Here is a 21,658-nt window from a genome sequence, read left to right on the forward strand (position 1 = left end):
AGTCAAACTTCTATGCAATCATATGACCATATTACACAAATGTAATAGAATAGGGAGAAGAACAAAGTGAGAAAATTTGTCTAACACAAGTACACATCCCAACACCTCAAAAAACCATCCCCATTCCCTAAGTCACCTTGGGATGAGGGGACTTTTGGGGATTTTGGGATTGAGAGGACAATTCTACTATATAGAAAGGATACAACAAACTTCACCATTCTTCAAAGAATCAGAATATAAAATCTATCACATGTCATTATTGTTATAAACTAGGTCATATGAAGTTCTACAAAAAATAGTTGGGTGATCAAAATTTGTGTCTAGAAAGGTGTCAAAAAGTTTCATGTTATGGAGCATTCAAAGGAGTCAATCTTCTATGCAATCATATGACGATATTACACAAACATAATAGAATCGGGAGAAGAACAAAGCAAAAAAACTTGTGGGACACAAGTATGCATCCCAACACCTCAAAAAACCATGCCCATTCTCTAATTCATCTCAGCATGAGGTGAATTTTGGGGCTGTCCTCCCAACAAACAAAATTTGGAAATGCTCAAAAACATATCCATAAAATTGGGGATGACATGAAACTTATATGGGGGATTCCCTGAGGCATATAGAAAAATTTCAAACTTCCTTGACCCATCTCTCCAATGGCCAAACATCCCTAGAAGAAAAATAGCATTAAAATGTTTACTGATATATAAATCATGATAGCATTATGATAGTAGCAATAAATATATCATGATTTAGATACATGGATACAAGCTGATCTATATTTTTAATTTTAGTTTTCATAAGATTTTAAACTTCAAAAGTTTGATATTGTATTAGAGTCAATTATTATAGTCACTTGCAAGAGAGATTAAGGTGCATTTTCCATGGTCTGGTACATTGTGGTTTTGTGTAAGAAATACAAATGAACAATTCTCTTATGGAATGCACTTGGATGTAGGCTTCTATCAACATCATCTCCCATCATTTTAATGTCACATTAAATTGTTTTTCATTAACAAGTAGATCTCTCTCTCTCTCTCTCTCTCTCTCTCTCTCTCTCTCTCTCTCTCTCTCTCTCTCTCTCTCTCATATGTTGTCCCCACACCATCCCAGTAAATATCTCAAGGAATGTGATCCTAAAAATAATTCACTGAACAACCCACTATCCCCATTCCAAAAATGCAGTGAAACAAAAAAGGAGAAAAGAAAAAACCATATTGGTCTTTCACAAAACAATCATAAGTTCTTAAGCAAAAACACTTCCAAGTAAACAACACTTCCATACATGAAAGAAAAATTGGTTATATGCTAAATAAACTAATGATGGCTTAAGAACATTTCCAAAGTCAAATAAACCAAGGATGGCCTAAAACAAATTTACACTCACTCTGATAAACCAAGGATGGCCCAAAAAATTTCCCCCAAAATTAAGTAAACCAAGGATATCCTTAAAAAATTTCATTTAATCCATTGCACTTAAAGGATATTTGTAGAGATGGTATCCAATTTTCCCTTCCCCATGTGCCAAGGGGAAAGAAAAGAAATGTTACCAAAAGTAATCATGCATTCCCATCCCACAAAATTTAATATACAACTTCTGCCTCAAGAAACAACTCTCTTAAAATGGAGAACATAACACCATAAATGATATAAAAATCATGAGCCATAGAACAAAAAACTCCATGCAGGAAATACTTCTATCTTCTACATAAATGGAAAAGGGTATAAGTCAATAATCCTAGAGGTGGCCCACAAACATCCCCAAAAAGTCTCTTCTTAAGAAATATTAACATAACTACTTGTGTAACCCCAACTTATAACATTTGGGACATTAGCATCCATTATGGTAGGGATCTAATTTTATTTCTTTCTAGCCAACAAATAATAAAATTAGCATCAATAATTTTTTTGTCATGTATAATGATTACAATTAATTGCAAGAAAACTTGAAAAGAGGTCAAGCACTGACATTAACATTGCAAAGGCCCAGATTAAAGATGTTGATACCAAGTTCAAGAAAAATCAGCCATTGCAATTAGTTGTCAAAATTATATCTTTTATAGTTTTGTCTAGAAGACCTTTTTCTATTAGAAGACATATATTCCACAAGTAATCAGAATTTAGAAGGCTTACTAAACCCACAAATCCTAAATACTAACTTTAAAATGTATAAAATTTGTGACTTGAATAATCCATAGTCAAAATAGAGCTTCAACAATATCATCAAGGAATTTCCTTTGCATAGACTAGATTGATTTTTAATCTATGCCAAATATTAAGCCTTTATACTAACTTTTATATGGATAGTTATTTCTTGAGCAATATCATCAAGAAAAATTGTCCTCATAGGAAATGTGAGGGGAATGTGGTTTAGGTCATACCTAAACCACATTCAAAATAGAATTAGGCAATATCATCAAGAATCATTACCCTCAAATGTAAAATGTCACCTTTCAAATTCCTAACAATAGTTTCCACAAGAAAATAATCATATCAACTAAAGTTTGTAATTTTTCCATAGTCTATGAATTGATGAAGATAGCTTCAAGATTGATTGTGTTAGTTTTTACATCACTGCTTTAGATCACATTCTGTGATCCATCATTAGGATGAAAAGGTGATATTAGAGAATAAAATGAGTAAATAGTAGACTAGGATAGCTTAAAAAGATGTGGGTAAGGACAAAGTGGCGAAACAAGACACATTGTTCAAAGGAAAAAAATTGGAAAATTTAAAAGGAAAAAAAATAGGACACAAAACATGAAAACTAAAGCCACAAAAAAATTTACAATAAATGAATTATAGAAGCAAAAAGGAATACAAATCCAAACATCAAATAAGCTATACAAGCAAGAAGGCTCTTAAAAAATAAATGACAAGGCATTTCTAGTACAGAGTCAAATGTAATTGGTGCATTTAAAACTTGGTTAACATTAAAAATAAAAATATAAAATAATTAACTAATTTAGTTGGATAAGAAATTAATTTAAACACCCTTCTATTTGTGTTGAGTTGTCATTTTACATGATGCTTAATGACATGAATCCTTTTGAATTCCTCTCTTGAAAAACTAATCTAGGATCAACTCTAGGGTTCTGGGAGATCTTGCAACCTATTGAAATCTTCTCAATTGAAGATAAATGTGTTTGTTTACAGGGAGGCCTTTGCTAGTTCTAACCAATTTTAGATAAGATGTTCAATCTACTTGCTATTTCAAAAAGTAACAACAAAAGAGATATATTATTTTGGTAATTTTTGTTTTATGGTGATATGAATTCCTAATTTAACCAAGTGTTAGCAAAGAAAATAACAAAGATAAAGTAACATGGGATGAAAGAAAATGACTTGAAAGGGAAATTCCTAATGGACATAAACCATAGTAACAACATGTCTATGAGTTAACTCATTGAAAAGATCAAGTAGGAAACCAATGAAAAAAGAAGCAACACTTCCTCAAATCCACTGATGCAATCATCAATGGGAAATTAGTAAAAACTTAAAGATGTTTCACTTCTCATCAAATTGCAAGGCCACAAAAAGTGTACTCATGCGAGACAAGAAGCTATGTAGGAACAATAAGGTGATCTCTTGTCCAACTGAGTACATCAGTGGTATTTGTTAACACATGGAAAACACTGAAAATAAAAATATCCTACAATTAAATCAACACAACAAAACCATTGGCACCATTATTATTCATGAACAATAATTCATAAAAAATAACACACTTTGGAAAGAATAACTAAAATCAAAATGAGAGAACCAATATCATATATTATTGCATCAAAATAATAGCTTGGAGTACATATTACATCCCTATATTTATAAGAAATCATCTCCCCAATTTTTGTTTAGAGTTAGAGATCTCTTAATGTAAACATATGCTTATAAACTAATAAAACAAATATAACTATATACAAACTGACTCTCTAAATGGTGCTAAGCAAGACTCCACCCTTGTCTATATCAATTAATGGGTGCATGAGCCTTTACATGTCTTAAAAAAAAGAAAGGAGTAGATAAGAAGGAAGCTACAAGAGGATCAGAGAGTCACTAGAGGCTCTAAAAATATAAGCTTGACCTTCTCTAGGTGTTTCTAGGAGTTAAACTACCATCAAAATGTGTTTCTAGTGCATGCAATGCTCTAAATTAGCAACTTCCATTTAACTATTAGCATATTGTTACTTCTTCAAAATTGTCGATGCACCTCTATGAAAAATGCACCTTGTGCACCTTGGTGGGAGGTTCAAAAAACCCAAAATTTTCCCAAGTGCCAAAAATACATTTTAGCTTCTAGGTTTTCTTCCCCTTTATATTAGAGTGACGTCTAGATTTTTGCCCTTGAATTTCTCTATAATATCCATCACTTGGGTAGCATCTAGAAAATCCAAAGTGTTATACTTATCTTTTACTATTTGGTAGTAATTGGTAATCTCTATACAAATATCCACAAAATCCTCAAGATTAGTGTCCAACTCCAACAATGTCTCTTCATTCCTAAATGCTTGTCTGATATATTCTTCTAATGAAGCATCTTTGAAGGTTTTTTGGAACTCTCAAACAACTAATTACACTAGAATGAGTTTAGTCTTTGACTCGTCTTCAAAAATATCAAGGTAATCATCATTGTAATACTTCTCAACTTCCAAAATTGTCTCTTGTATTTGATCTCTTAGCTTCTATATACCCTCATGTACTATCTCCATTACTTTATTAATAGCCACTATCTTCTTAATCCAATCCTCTAACTAATCTAGTTCCTTAGCTGAGTACACCTCCATAAGTGTACAATGTCTTTAACCCTTTATTGCTTGAAGTGCTTGGAGGTCCTTTCCCCAACTATGTACTATTGGAAACAATTGATTAATTGTGTATTGTCTTTGATGATACACAAAATATCATATCATTATTAGTTAGTGTATGTCAATCTCACTCAATAATTAAAGATAGTTTCCTATGTCTATTGAGCATTCCAGAGTTTGCCTAGTTTAGAAGACAATGTCTACCAAGTTCACTTGAGCAACAAAGTACAGTTTGTAGAAGTTGACTATTAACTGAGCTCACTTGGTTAATGAAGGACATGTTGAATGGTACTAGTATTAACCAAGCTCACTCAGTTACTAATAAAACTTTGTGAATATGTAGTGTTAACCGACTTCACTTAGTTAATAGGGGAAAATCACTTTTAGTTAGTGTCTACTGAGAAAGGTCAGCTAATGAAGGATTTTCTTGTTTTGACACATTGAGTTCAATTGAATTGTTTGTTGGTTCTACCTCACTAAGAGGATAAACATTAATTATTCTATGTTGTATTCAAGACAACTTGATAATGTGTAAGATATAAATAAAAGATCAAGTTGAGGATTGGAAAAAGTATCATAAGTGGAACATTATTGAAGATTTGATGATGCTAAAAGGAAGTGAATTAGAAGGATAAGAAAAATATCCTTTTTGAGATGCACAAATTCATTCGATTAGGAAGGATCGAGTATTTAATCTAGAATTATGATTTGTAATCAGCAATTCAGTTGCATTAGAAATCAAGTCATCTCATTTTTACTCTCCAACCATTGTAGCAATGATCTAAGTCTCTTAACAGAGTTGGCTTAATAGTTATTTGTAAATCCTCTAACAAGGTGGAATTTCTATTTGTTGGTCCCCAATATGGAAAAAGTTTTAAAACTTTTAATTTATGATTTTGAATCACTTTAAACTAAGGTTCAAAGTAGTTTGAAGTGGTTCAACAATCTAAAGTTTGAATGCAGATTCAAATTAGATTCTGAAGGTGCAATTTCAATTCCTCAAATTCAGATTGATAACTCCAAATGTAGATTTTGAGGTGTAAGTGATCAATTGAATCTCAAAGTTTTAGATATCCAAGATGGAAGTATAGTCAACATTTAGGTTTGTAGTTCAAGTTACATGAAAATTTTTGGTTCATGTTCAAAAGGCCTTTCATATTGTACATTCTAGTTGCTAATGGAAAATTTAGCATTCAAAGCCACACATTATACATAAAAGTATGTATCCATGATTATGTCAAGACATAGCTACAAGATGGAGTTGTTCTTAAACCATCCCTTCTCTTTTCTCCAATCACCTGAAGAAATATCATCTTGAGTGGAGACAACATTTGATATAAAGAAAATGAACTTTCAATAGCTCTTTATGAACTAGCTTGCTGGGCACGACACTAAGTCTTTTCCAAGTTAGTTCTGTGCATGTTGTGTTGGTATGCTCCATGGGTTGATGCATTGGCTCTAACCAAGCTCAAGTTGTAACAAGAGGAGTGATGAGATCAAACCACTAGTCTAAATAGAGTATGGGACACACGTAAAGTGTTTGACAAAATGCTTCCAATAATTAGAACATATTATAGTTTGGTGGCTAATATGAGCATTTCGAGTATGTGTGAAGCTTTGGTTTGAACACGAGTTCACCTTGAATACAATGAAGGCCTTGATGGAAGTCACAAAAGCCCATATTTTATTAATGATTCTATGGTAATGGTTGAAATATGAAGCTTGACTAACACCAAGGAAAGTGCTATAGGGTCTCCTTATACATCCATATCCATGTTGACTATAGTGGTGACAAATCCATAAGCTTGTCATTGATTTGACATAATGTTAGTGTGTGAGGAAGATGAGTTTTGTGTTCTCATCTATCCTTAAGACTAATGGAAGAGGATTAAGAATATTAGTTCACCACGTGGCTTTGATGAGGTAGTTCAAAATGGAGATCATGAGCATTATCTTGGATGATTGAAAAAAAGTCAATCATATCTTGAGTATCCCAAAATTATAATGAAGACATTCCTCCTTAATCATATATGGAAAATGGTCTATTTGAGACACATTGAAATCAGGCAAGGTAACATGCCATAATATAATTACAACTCTCAAACCGATACGCGAAAGCACATGCGAAGCATGCAATCTATTTGATAGAATGTCTCTGTACATAGAAGGAAGGCTTCACACCCAAGGTCGAGTGCACGTAGTCTTTGAAAATAGGTTATTGGTGGGGATGATTTGTGGTAGTTTCTTTCATTAATGCAGTTGTGAAGGTTTACTGCACTTGTTCTAAACATGGCTTTTCTCTTCCTTGGAAAAAGCAAAGGCAAATATACAAGCACTAAAAATGCTTTCATGATAGTCAAATGTGCACCTTGGTTTTGGTTTCACTACATAGGGATGACTTCTATGGAGAATTTTTCTTGATTAGTGAAGTTGTCCAAATCAATGAAGATGATTTTTACAGTGAAGGAGGAGTTAGAAGATATCTTTCTCTATCAATGTACAAGATTCCTTCCAACATGGTAATATGCATCCAAGCACACTTCTCCATGTACAAAGTATCCATGCTTACATCAACAAGTTAAACTTCATTGATAATAAAAATTAGTCACATTAAAATGAATATTAATAGTATAAGTTTGAATTAGTGTAAGGGCAGATGTAGAATTAAGAAACTTTCAAAGGATTTTTGAGTGCCACATGTCAGCCCAAAAAGAAACATGCTATACGTGAATTATGTTTATAGTGATGGGGCCATAGTATTATAAAAGGGAATTAGTTGGAGAACCTTCTTTTCCAAGATTTAGTTATTAAAACTGAATCATACTCTACCAAGAATCTATTCAAGATAAAAGGACAAAGAGAAGAAGGATGGGGGCTCCACTTTTCTTTCTGGTGACTGTAGACTATGTGCTACAATAGTGAGGAGAAAATTTTCTAGTTCTGTTCCATTTCTTGTGAGAAAGAGAGGGCAGATTTTGTTTCTAAACTATGTGTTAGAAATAGGAGAAATTTTGATTTATTAATGTAATGCAAGAGAAAAGAGTTTTAGTTTTTCTTTAGAAAATGGTTTTGGTTGTAAATGTGTAAAAGAATCTTTGTGGTCTTTTACATTTAGAGAAGGGAGGCTAGAGGATAATTGCATCAAAACTTTGATTATGATGCATTTTCCTTCTAGTGATCACAATCTTTGTGTTGTTTTTAGTTTTCTTTGAAATACATTCTAATGTCACTATTTTTTGTTACATTAACATTCCAAGATATCTTTAAAGCTCTGATTTTTCATTTTCTCAAGAGGATGGAAGATACATTCTTCATTTTCACTTTGTAATGCAGTGTCCAACAAATAGATTTTGTGCTATTCGCTATTCTTTTCTTTCAGTTTCTAAGTTCCCGCATCTACTTTGTGTTGACAGGTAGATGTTTGTAAACCTTTCATGCTTTCTAGTTAAAAGCATCCATATCTAAATTCATTGTAAATCATATATGGGGAGCTATACTTGGATAAATTTTGAGGGTGCTTACACTCATTAAATAGTGAAGTGACCCAACTGTTAGTGTTGATTAGTATTCTTACTTGGGCATTTAGAGTTATATTAGCATGCATTTTCTTGGAGGACAATATGTTCACTAACACTATTGAATTTTCTAAAGACCTCTAACAAGGCCACTCCTAAAAGGGTGATTAAATCCTTTAATAGGGTCACACCTAACAGTGTGTTTTGTAACCTTTAACAAGGTTGAATCCTAACAGGGCTCCTTTTAGAAGAGATAAAATCAGTAACTAGTTGCAATTAGTGGTTTTTCCCAAATTGGGTTTCCATATTAAATCTATTAGAAATAGGGATTACTGAGATGGCAGGTGAATCAATAATCTACAAACTTTAGTCACCAACTTGATATTATTTCTTACTTTAAACCATGCATAACAAAACAATAAAGTAATGTTGAATAGTAACAGTAACAATGCATAAAGATAACTCACAACACTATATTTTTGTTAACTAGGGAAACCCTAGCCAAGGAAAAACTTCGGTGGGAATGATACCCACTAGATAATATACAGATATATAAGTTCCTTGTTAGAGGATGGACCCTATTAGGAGTCAATGAGAAAATTTAGTATAAGGAGTCCTTGTTAGGAGACTTTGAATCCCTATTAGGAGATTCCAACCCTATGAGGAGTTGTGGTACAGTAAATGCAAGATGAGGTCATTGCCCAAACATGCACTTCTAATTACAAGAAGAGCTCACTACCCAAACAAGTAATTACACTTCTAGAATATAAGTACTATATTTTCTTCCTTGACTAATCTATAATATTCACCTCAATCTTGTATCACAAAATAGCTTATACAAGACTTTGCACATATCACTTTCATAGTAAGTTTGCACATCACAATATTCACGCAACTTACATTACAATTGCACTTCTCATCGCCTGATGTCTTTTGCATAAATACCATGCCTTTACAAAAATTTCTATTGGGTTGGCTAAGAGCACAATCAACTTTTCAAACTTATAGTAAACATCTAGCATGTCATCCCTAATTGGATGAGAAATTATTTTGTAAACAAAATAATCCCTTCCTTTAATTTCATTGTTCTATTTTGCTTCAAACATGAATATCTCTATTTTTTAAAGTCCATACTGACTTTTGAGTCTATACACATCATCACCAACATCTATACTATCTCCATCTAACTTTTCTAGTCATAATATGACATCACCAACAAGTTATAAACAAAATAATGCACTGTTGTATACCAAATTCTATACTTAGACAATTTTCTAATTATCAAATACTAAGTAGCTTTATTTTTGAGATTTTATATAAGCATGTACATCATGTGTTGCCATAAATGAAAACAAGTACATATCTCTATTAGCCAATTTTCAACAATCTCCCCCTTTGGCATTGATGGCAACAAAATAGGGAAAATTGGCTAAGTAACAAAAACTACATAAACAATATAATAACATTGCATCTATTACATTTGTCCATCTTTACATATGCTCCCTCTTACAATATAATTTATAATTTTTATCTTCCTTACCTCAACATTTTTCATGTGTACTTCTCTCCCCCTTTGACATTAATGGCAAAGGTCAAAATGTCAAAAGTTGTCCACAACTATCAAAAGTGTGGTCCTTCCTTAAGTTGATAGGATCTTCATGCAATCATCAAAGTTTTCCTTAAGATTATCCATACCCTTAGTCCATGTCTCCTTGGTGGATTTAGTTAAGGTGAGAATTTCACATAAAGCATATGATGCAATCTCAACTGCATTATGATCTAAATATTAAAAGTTAGAATATGTGTCCTTGGCCTTGACACATTCCTCCAATTATTTCTCAACAAAAGATACTTTCAGAGCAATAGAGTCTCTGAAATCTAGCATCCTCTTCAAAATTTGTTTCTTCTAAAGTTCTATTTTCCTAATATCATTGTGGATACTAGCCACTTGTCCTTCAAAATAATCAATTTTTCAAGATGGATGTTGGATTTTGTTGGATAGAGCCTCTAGCTCACTCATTTTTCTTATATATGATAGTTAATGCCCTTAGTCAGTTTGTATGATAAAGTATAGTTAATGTACAATATTTTCCCATCCTGTTGACATTTCCAAAGTCCATTGATACAAGTATCAAGACTAACCAAATCATTCTTAATATTCTGACAAATGGTGCTAAACAAGTTAGCATCATGTGAAATCTATGCCTTTGCTTCTACAAAATTTAACAAGTTTGTAAATTCTCCATCAAATGATTTCAGCACTACTTGTGCCCTCTATTCATGATCTAATTCTATGTGTTGTATTGCCAAAGTATTGTGCAGTCTATCAATAACCCCCATCAAGGTTTTCTGCAAGCTCTTTACTATTGTATTCTTCTAAATAAGCTTTGATAAGGATGAGATCAAATCCATTATATTGTCATTGTCAGATGATAAGCTAGCAAGTGAAAGAAAAGTAGATAAACTAGAAGGTTTAGTATCATTCTCCCTTTTCTTATTGGTTCCTTCTTTCATTCTTCTCTCTTCTTCTTCTTTCTCTTCTTTCTCTTTTCTTTCATTTCCTTTCTTTTGTTCCTCTATTTTTTTCCTTATTTCTTCTTCTTCTATTCTTTACTTTTCCTCGTTTTCCTTTCTTTTATTCTCATACTCAAGCAATTTCTACTTGGCTTCTTCTATTTTATTCTTCTCTTCTTCAAGTAACCTCTTTTCTTCTTCAATTTGCCTCAATTTATCTTCAATATCCTCAATATTTGGTTCATTAAGTTTGGAACCTTCAAATGGATTAGTATCATCAATGTTAATGGTAACATTGATCTGATCTATCTACATAGTGTCACCACTCACTAACACTTCTGAGGTTCTAGGTGTTGGAGGAGATGTTGCCTTTGATTCTATCAACATCTGACTAATAGCTATCACAATCTCACTTCTTTATTTATCTTTTTCACCCACCATAAATAGAAATGGTCTTACTTAATTTCATAATTAAGGTGCAAGATTGTTCAACAACCTCTTCTTCATCATCAGTCTTGCAAATAGTTCCTAGCATAGACTTCCAAAGTTCTAGATCTTCTTCTCTTGTTGGAGCCTTCTTTTGAATAAGTCTATCATAGACTTTCTAGTTTACTAAGCCCTCAATATCCTTCAATTTCAAATTATTTTCTATGATATATCTTACAGTAGAGATATCAATTTAATCCTTCTCAAAACTATTATAAAAATCATAAAATTTGTTCATCTGAAATTTTTTTCCATTAAATTAAATCATTAAATTATCTTTTAATTTGATTTAATTATAACAGATAATCACAATAGACCCATAAAATTAAAAATGAAAACTCAACTGAAAACAAATGACAATATCAAATTCCAGGGTCAAAATCACGAATTCACATTACTTGGCGAATTCAAATGGGTAAACTAACTCAGATACTTGTCCTACTTTCTAGGAAAATTGGCTTAGGGTTTAGGATTTGGAATCAATAGTTATCTCCCAACTTATACCACTAAAATAATTCAATAGGGTACACTCATCCTAACAATTCAGGAAAGTTGATATCTAGTACCTACAATCTGCATAAAATCCATGCATGTACGAACACAATATTCTAAACTAAATAGGAAATGGTAGGAAGTAATTCATCATGTAGAGCCCCACTAGTAGGTGACTATGATTCCCTTCTCAACCACATTAGAAATGTCACACATAAAGAAAATATACATGCACACCATACACATGTAGTATGGGATAAGTATCCATAGAAACAGATATAAATCATTCATCTAACTAACATCATGAAATAACTAAAATCACTATATGATCATACATATACCATCATTGAAATAATTATGAACTTATACAATAATTGATTAACTCAAGTATTTCATCACATAAATCAACTAAGTATGAAATGACATATAATCAAATCTAGTAACCAAGTACCAATAATCATAAAACACAATCCGAAAATAGGCCTAAAAGAAGTCGGCAATATAACAAAAAAGTCAAGTAGGGGTAGGCATTACATCTACTCCCCCTAGACTTAGGCTTACTCCTGGAAGCCTCTAAGAAAGATAAAACTAAACTAAGGGTATGCATTACATCCACACACCCTAGACTTAGGCTCGTTCTTGGAAGCCTACTATAATGACTAGGGTAACTAAAAGTCAAGCAGTACTATCTAAAATGTCAAACAAAAAGCTCATTTAAGAAACTAATACAAAAAAGTTAACTATGTATACATTTTCAGTCACTTAGAGCAATATGATTCATCTTTAATAATAAACCAAAAACCATATTGATCCAACATTCATATTTTAAACAAATACTGAAATAAACCCCCTAAAACACTCCAAACAAAAGATCAACATCTCTAAATCCATCAAAAAACATAAAAGTTATTATGTATAGGCATAAATCAAAATTCAAGAACATAAAATTTATGAGTTTTCAAGTTTCACGTTCAAAATTTCCACTGCTTCAATTTTATTTATTTTTTATTCCAACTATTTAGATTCATTTGTAACTCTACTGAAAACACCCAAACAAGAACAACATAGTGTTTGCAAAGACAATCAAAGATATACTACGTTAAAGAACAATCATAAGAAAACATGTCTGAAATCCCACTCACAAGTTTTACAAGTTTTTCCTATTTCTATGTTTCAAGAAATTGAGTTTGAAGTTTTCAAGTGTTAAAGTTGTAAAAGACACATAACACTATTTATGTTTCATTTCAGTTCAACTAGTTCAAGTGTTCAAGTTTGAAATAAATACATATAATAGTTTAAGTTTTGTTTCAATTCAACTAGTTATCAACTAGTGATGTTCCAATATACCCAGAGCTCCCAATGTAGAAACTCGGGCTCTAATACCAAATGTAACACCCGACCATGTGACCCAAAAGAAGTTAGCCTAAAGTTTTACTAAGTTTGTCAAACTTTTTTTTAAAGATAAAGTTACAATAACAATTATAGAATAATGGAAGTAATTAACATACACTCATACATCAACAACACATAAACAAGTTACAACTCTTAAGGGTCCCATGACGATGAATCACATTTAATTTTAATTAATACTAAATCCAATATATAATAAATCCACATAAAATAATATTGTACAAGTACAAATTCCATTTAAACAATATACAATTATCCTGAATGCCACTTGACAATAAACAAAATAATCATCCACTATATAGATCACAGGGTATGAGAGGTTGAAATAATATACATCATGAAATAGATTACAACATCTCATAAGATCTATGAAATCAATACAATGCAATACAATAGGTATAAGCATCCATAATAGAAATACAAGATTAGATAGAAAGGAACATTTGTACAATACATCCAATAGCGGCATCTAACGATTAGATCTCAGTGGTATAAGAAAAAACACTACCACCTGACCTCATGGAACCCAAAAAGGCCCACTCCCACCACTCTGAGGAGATAAAATCAAGTCCCAAATAGGCTAGCAAACTCAAAAGTCAAAACCAACTTCTAGGTTCAAGGAATCACCTAAAGGCAAACTATCTCAAAGAGTAACAAGACACAAGTATCAACTAATCCCAAAGGCAACACATACACATAGGAAATCTATTATGCATGTAGGCAAGTGTCATTGCACAAACCAACTCTAGGGTTACCTAGCTAGTCTTTTAATCCTTCGGCCCCCTAGTGACTCTATGCGGCAATAGTATCATTTTGTACTGACAAGGTGTACTAACGAAGCATGGCCACAACCAAGTATCCTCTCTACTCCCATCCTAGCCTATACTAGCACTAGAGGCATGGGAAAGGAGAAAAATGACTCTTATTAATTCATTTTAAATGCATTTAATGAAATGTCATCACTTATTAAATAACCTACAATGGGTTATCGATCAGCCTCTTTAGGGCGTTGGCCTCCATTGCAAGCCACTTCCCAACATGACATACAGATAACCTACCCTAAGCTTAGTAAAACAAAAAGAATCACAAAAGACCACATACCATACATTAGTTCTTAAATGAGCAACTGATACTTGTACTGAAAATCACTGATCATAATCATAGATTATATCAAAATGATCATCCTAATAGGACTAATCTAAGAAAGTACACATAAACCAATTCACATCATCACATGACATCACCAAGAAAAAATTATACCAAAACCTTAGTCACATACAAGTGACTGGAAAGCAATCCAAAAACAATTGATCGAATATTCAAAGGTTATATCAGATAGGTCACACCTTTCACCTTAGTTTCACACAAGAACACTAGAAAACAATAAAAATCAATAGATTAAAATACCTCATAGAGAATACAAGAAAAATTACCACGGTTGAGTATATAAGATCATATAAAACACATTATCATGACATCACAAACAAAACTTCCAAGCCTCTAGTAAAGATCTTGATTTGGTCAAAGCACAAAGTCAACCCTGAAACCCAACATCAATAAACCACACATCATAAGGATTACATGCAAAAGTCATTTTTACAATTCATAAGGTTTTGAAAACACATAAGTTCAATGTTCACTATAGGTTTTCAAGTTTTTAGTTTCATTTCCAAATATTACAGTTCATAATGCTTTGATGAAGGGTGCTCCCCTTAAAACCATAAACTCATAATAGAAACAAATAAACAACAGCCAATGCAAAAACAAAATATGGACTTCTTATTTGCACCATAAATGTAGAATTACAAAATTCTCAAGTATAATATGCTAACCCACATGGGTGCCTTCATTGCAATAATATGCAAGACAAGCTATGAACTATCACCTAGAGCTATCCTAGACAATGTTTGGGTCTTTCTTAAATAGGCACTTTTATGCCACCCAGGAAGGTTCTAGATGCTCAAACTTAATACCTAGGGCTGATAGACCCTAACAAAACATATAGAGTCAACCAAATACATCTCTAACAATTATTTTAGAAGTTTTGAGTGGCCCAACTTCAGAAGGCCATAACTCACGAATTGTTGTCTGATTGGTTATTATAACCACTTTTCAGAAATGTCAACTCATGATTTATAGGATCAAAATCATGTTGGTGCCCTTTGGTAGGGTTTTTAGACCTTATCTAGGCACTCTAAGGCCTCCAACAGTGAGCCTAAAGATTTTTCTGCAAATTGTTCCACTGAAAATCTGCAATAACTTCTCTGATACTTAAGCTAGAGCAATGAGATTTTTATGGTAGGCTTATATCTCTAAAATGAAACTTCCTATAGAAAATGAGAACATTCTGAGCTCATACAAAAAAGTTACTAAAAATAGTATGTTCCCATAAATAGTAACCACCTTGTCTACCAATCCTTATTAAAATAGAAAAGACTAAAAATAAAATATTTTTGGGTGATGCAAGATTTCCCTTACACCCAAGATGCTCCTACATCATGTTTTCTTATCTCAATTTGGGTTTCAGTTTTCATTTCTCTAGTTACTGGATTTACCAAGGTTTTTGAGTTCACTAGAATTCTAGACGATTTAATAAACCATATAAGATTGCTTAAATATTGTTTCATAGTTCAATTCGTTATCAAAACATAAGAGTTTGGTGAACATACACATCACAGTTTTTGTCTTTTTAAAGTATGTTAATTACTAATGTTTTCAAATAAGAAAATTTCCCTAGCAATATAAATCATTTTCAAATAAAATTGAATCATCAAGCACAACCCAAGTTTACTAAAGATAACCATTGATTCTCCAAATTAATTTCTTTGATTTTTAATTTACTTTAGAATTATATTTAAATAATCAAGTAATAAATCAAATTTTCAAATAATTCAATTTCAAATTTTAACAATACTTATAAAAATTATAAATAATAATAATTATCAATTATTACTATAAGAAATGATAATATTGAGCAAGGAATGAAAAGCAATCCAAGTAAGTTAAGTGTGAAACAATATTACCATAAGATAAGCAAACTCCAAGAGCATACACCAAGATGGTTCAACAATGGAGACAAGGATTTATAAGGGGAAAGAAAAGAAAACCCCTTGTGAGTATTATGAATGAAGGCAAATGCCTAGAGAAGATAGAGAGAGAGTGTTGGAGAAAAAGTAGCTCAATACAATAACATCAAGTGCTAAGAGTGAAGTAGAAAGAAGAAGGAGCATCTCTTATATAGAGATGAAAAAGGAGTTGCATTTTTAACTCCCATTTCTATGAATGCCACATTCATAATAGGTGTGTGCAAAGTGTCACAATCCTCTTAAGGAGGATAAACTAAATAAAGAAATAAACAAGAGTTGTCCTTACATGTGGAACAATGACATGTCCTCCACATGTGTACAAGAGGACAAACTATATTTAGGGACCCTTGGAATATCCCAATTAATATATCCAAGGAAAGATTAACCTTTCTAACACCCCCCCTTAATCTTTACTTGGGGAGTTTACATCAACGGGTTGTAAACCCAAATTTTTACAATGGAACTGAAATCTCTCTTTAGAAAGTGGTTTGGTTAAAATATCAGCCACTTGATCTTCTCCTTTACAATAAAGAAGAATAATTTGGTTTTCTTCAACTTGTTCTCGAATGAAGTGATGTTGAAGTGAAATATGTTTGGTTTGTGCATGATAAACTGGATTCTTTGCCAAGGCAATAGCACTTTGATTGTCACAATGTATAGGTGTAGGTGATTGTTGAGGTAGACCCAAATCATCAAGAAGTCTTCTAATCCATAAAGCTTCCTTAGCTGCATTGGTACAACCTTTGTATTCAGCTTTAGTTGAGCAGAGGGAAATAGAGTGTTCTTTTTTGCTTTTCCAAGAAATTGGACCTGAACCAACAAAGAAAAAATAACCACAAGTGGATTTCCCATCATTGGGATCTCCACCTAGATCGGAATCAGTATAGCCATGTAAAATAAATTCAGAATTTGCATCATAAAATAATCCCATATTAATAGTTCCTTTAATGTACCTTAAGATGCGTTTAGCAACTTTAAAATGAGTTTGTTGAGGTTTAGACATAAATCAAGAAACTAAACCAACACTATAAGCAATGTCAGGTCTAGTAAGAGTTAAATAATTTAAACTTCCTACCAACTGTCTATACAAGGTTTCATCAACAAAAGGAGTATTCATATCATTCATTAATTTAGTTCCTAATTCACATGAAATTGAAACATGGTTAGAGTCATTCATCTTAAATTTTTCTAAAAGATCATACGCATACTTTCTTTGAGAAACAAAGATACCTTTAGGAGTTTGAAAAATTTGCATACCTAAGAAATAATGTAAGATACCTAAATCTGTCATCTGAAATTTCTGTTTAAGTTGGAATTTGATATCAAAAATCAAAGTGTTTGAACTAGAAGTGAGTATTAGATCATCTACATAAACAATAACAATGATAATATCATCGTTAGTATGTTTAATATACAAATTAGGATCATTCTTACTTCTAGTAAAACCTTGAGAAATAAAGAAAGAATTAATTTTAGAATACCATTCTCTAGGTGATTGCTTAAGACCATAAATAGATTTGTTCAATTTGCAAACCAGATTTTCACTACCTTTCTTAACAAATCCAGGAGGTTGAGCCATATAGAGTTCTTCATGTAACTCACCATTTAAGAAGGCACTTTTAACATCCATTTGATGAATGGGCCAATTCATTTTAGATGCTAAAGAAAGAACTAATTTGATATTAGGCATCTTAGCAACAGGAGCAAAAGTTTCATTATAGTCTAATCCTTCAATTTGTGAAAAACCTCTAGCTACTAGTCTAGCCTTGAATTTACTAATTTCATTATTAGTATTCAATTTTGTTTTGTATAACCATTTACATGAAACTATATTCTTGCCATGAGGTAATTTGACTAAGTCCCAAGTTTGATTAGCAATTAAAGAATCATATTCCTCTTGCATGGCTTTTTGCCAATGAGGGTGAGAGTTAGCTTGATCAAAAGACTTAGGATCCTTAGAATTCATAATAGTAGTCATTAAAGCATAATTACAATAATTAATCCTTCTATGTTTAATTCCACCAAGTCTAGAAATATAATCATCACCTTCATTGATTAAGTTTTGAGCCCATTTAGGTTTACGTTTAGTTGTAATGGAATTATCACTAGAGGAAGAATCATTAGTAATAAAAGTATCATTAGTATCTACTTGAGTATCATGAGGTGTAGGAGTAGAAATAATCGGTGTTACTTGATTTGAAGGATTAAGAGAAAGAGTAGGGTTAAGAGAAGGAGGTTGGTCCTCCACCAACTAAATTTTAGTGCCACTGAATTCTTCATCATGTGTAGTAGAGCAATCATGAACTCCATTTTTTGCAATACAAACATCTCTAGCAACTTGAACTTTGTTAGTAGTGGAATCATAAACACGATAACCCTTAGTGTTTTCATCATACCCAACAAACATATAAGGAGATGACTTAGCATCTAATTTATGCCTTTTCTGTTTAGGCGTATGAACATAAGCAATAGAAGCAAATATCCGTAAATGATGTAAATTCGGTTTCCTACCAGACCAAGCCTCTTCTGGAGTGATAGCCTTGAGAGCTTTGGTAGGAGTCCGATTAAGAATATAAGTTGCACAAAACATGGCTTCAGCCCAAAATTTATAATGCAGATTCTTAGCATGCAACATGCTTCTAGCCATTTCAACAATGGTCCGATGCTTTCTTTCTGCCACACTATTTTGTTGTGGTGTATAAGGAATAGTAAGCTCGTGTTTAATTCCACATGATTTCAAATACGAATGAAAAGCATTATTCACATATTCCTTCCCATTATCAGTTCTAAGAATTTTAAGTTTATACACAGATTGCCTTTCAACATATAACTGAAATTCAATAAATATATCAAGAACTCGATCCTTGCTATGCAAAAAATAGATCCAAGTTTGTCTAGAAAAATCATCAACAAAGGTAAGTGCATATCGAGAACCTTGGATGGAGGTATTCTCCATGGGGCCCAAAAGATCACTATGGACAAGATGCAACTTATGAGTTGCCCGCCATGATTTTCCACTTGGAAAGGGCTCCCTATGCATCTTACCACTCATACAACCTATACAAGCAATCTTGGAAGGAATAATGTGAGGCAAGCCATCAACCATATTATACTTTTGCATGAAAGTAATATAATCAGAATTTAAATGGCCAAGTCTTTCATGCCATATATTGAAATCAATAGAAGTATGTAAAGAATATCGTGAATTAGCAAATTCATGGAATTTTAAAAAATTTTCATTATCCATTTTAGCATGAGCAATCACTTTGAGAGTTTGAGGATCTATGATATAACATGTATCTTTGTAGAATTCAACTTTATAGTCCTGACATAACTGTGAAATAGAAAGCAGATTAGTTTTCAAGTCAGGTACATATAATACATTATGCAATTTACCATTAGGAATAGTAACATCACCTAATCCTTCAACTGTACAAGTCTGATTATTAGCTAACTGAATAGGAATGTTAGCAATATCAGGTTGTAAAGAATCAAAAATTTCTTTATGAGAAGTGACATGTTGTGATGCACCACTGTCAACAATCCATTCTAAGGTCTACAAAGATTAAAGCTACAAGTAAAAGCATGACGAGAATTAAAACCAGTAGAGTTACCTTTTTTATGGTTTGAGTTTTGATGATTGTTACTAGTATTCATAGGTTTTTTATCATTTTTCTTTTTAAAACAGTTATTGACAATGTGACCATCTTTTCCACAATAAGAACAATGAGGTTTGGAATTGGAATGATTCCTTTGATTATTAGTATTACGAGTATTATTAGGATGATTGGTATTATTATTATATTTGACATGAAATTTATTGTTGGAATTATTTGAATTAGTATTATATTGTTTGTGATTATGATTATTATTATTGGAACGAAAATTATAAGTTGAATTTCTAGACACAAATGCATGTTCAGTTGATTTAAGGGTACCAAACTAAATTAGCTTAGCTTCTTCCTGTCTTAATAAAGTTTGAAAAATAACATAAGTTAACTGAGAATTTAAAGTAGGAATAGCAAGCTGTGCATGAATATTAGTTATAAACTGTTGAAACTGTCTAGGAAGACATTTTTTAAGAATAAGATGAATTAAACGAATTTCTTCTAATTGAACACCTAAAGCCATAATTTGACTTTTAAGAGAATCAAATTTTAAGAGAAATTCATCCATACTTTTAAAATCTGCATACCTGAGATCTTTGAGTTGATCTTGCAACTCTATTTTGCGGTATTCATCGCCACTGTCATACTTGGTTTTCAAGATGGACCATGCATCATGAGCTTTAGAACAGTGAGCAATTAAGACATATAAATCTGGAATAATGAAAATACCAATTAACCCTAAAGCTTCTTCATTTTTAGCTTTCCAAGTATCTTTCTCATCTTGAGTAGCTGCTGAACCGGGTTCAAGAGAAGGGTCAGTGGCTATTTCGAAGAGGTGTTTAAAATGAAAAATAAATGAGATGTGAGTTTTCCAAGAATGATAATTAGAATAATTAAGTTTTATTTCTGGAATTAAGGTTGACATGATTAGAAAAAAAACTTTTTTTTTGGTAAAAAAAATCTCTTAATTTGAAAATCAAGTGAGAAAATAAAATTTGTTAATTGAGAAAAAATTTTGTTTTTTTTGTTTATATATAAAATTAAGAATATATTTTTAATTATGGATTTGAAAAAAAATTTATAAAATTAAAATTTTTATTTGTTTAAAAAATGAAAATAAAAAAAATGTGAAAAATGTTATAAAATTTTGTTTTAATAAATAATACAAGAATTTTTTTTTATTTTTAAAAGAAGTCAAAGGGTGGGCGGAGATATATTAAAAAAAATGTAGTGTATGTGGAGCGGAGCGCAGGCGGTGGCTGCCGCATGGCCGGAGGGCGGAGGAAGTTGGTCGGCCCTAGTTGGTGGAAAAGGCGGGGTTATAAGTTTTTAAAATAAACGATGCAAAGTGGATAGGAATGTTGGTGTGGCTGCGCAGGCGGCAGTTGCCGCGTGGCCTGGACGCAGGCTGCGCTGAAGGGTTTACGCCGGGTGTAAAGGAGGCGGCGAAAATGGCAGAAAAATGAACGAAGTTACTACAGGGTTTATGGTATTTTGCGTGGGGTGACGCTGATTCCGCGCAGCAGTGATGAGGGCTTCGGCGAAGTTGCAGATCTCACTCGAGCCTATGTTTTATGTGTGCGCGGCAGTGGTGAATGCAGGCGGCGACGCGTGACGGCGCTGAGGACTCACGGTAGTGCGCTGGTGGCACGTGGCAATGCACGGCGGCGCTAATGGCTCTGGTGCATGGGTGGCGCATCCGCCCAAACAAATGCAATGTAAAGAATGAATGCGGGTTTTTAAAA

The sequence above is a fragment of the Cupressus sempervirens genome, chromosome 9 (genome assembly GCF_028749045.1).
Source record: "Cupressus sempervirens isolate cs-2001-9-10 chromosome 9, ASM2874904v1, whole genome shotgun sequence".
Taxonomy (NCBI): domain Eukaryota; kingdom Viridiplantae; phylum Streptophyta; class Pinopsida; order Cupressales; family Cupressaceae; genus Cupressus; species Cupressus sempervirens.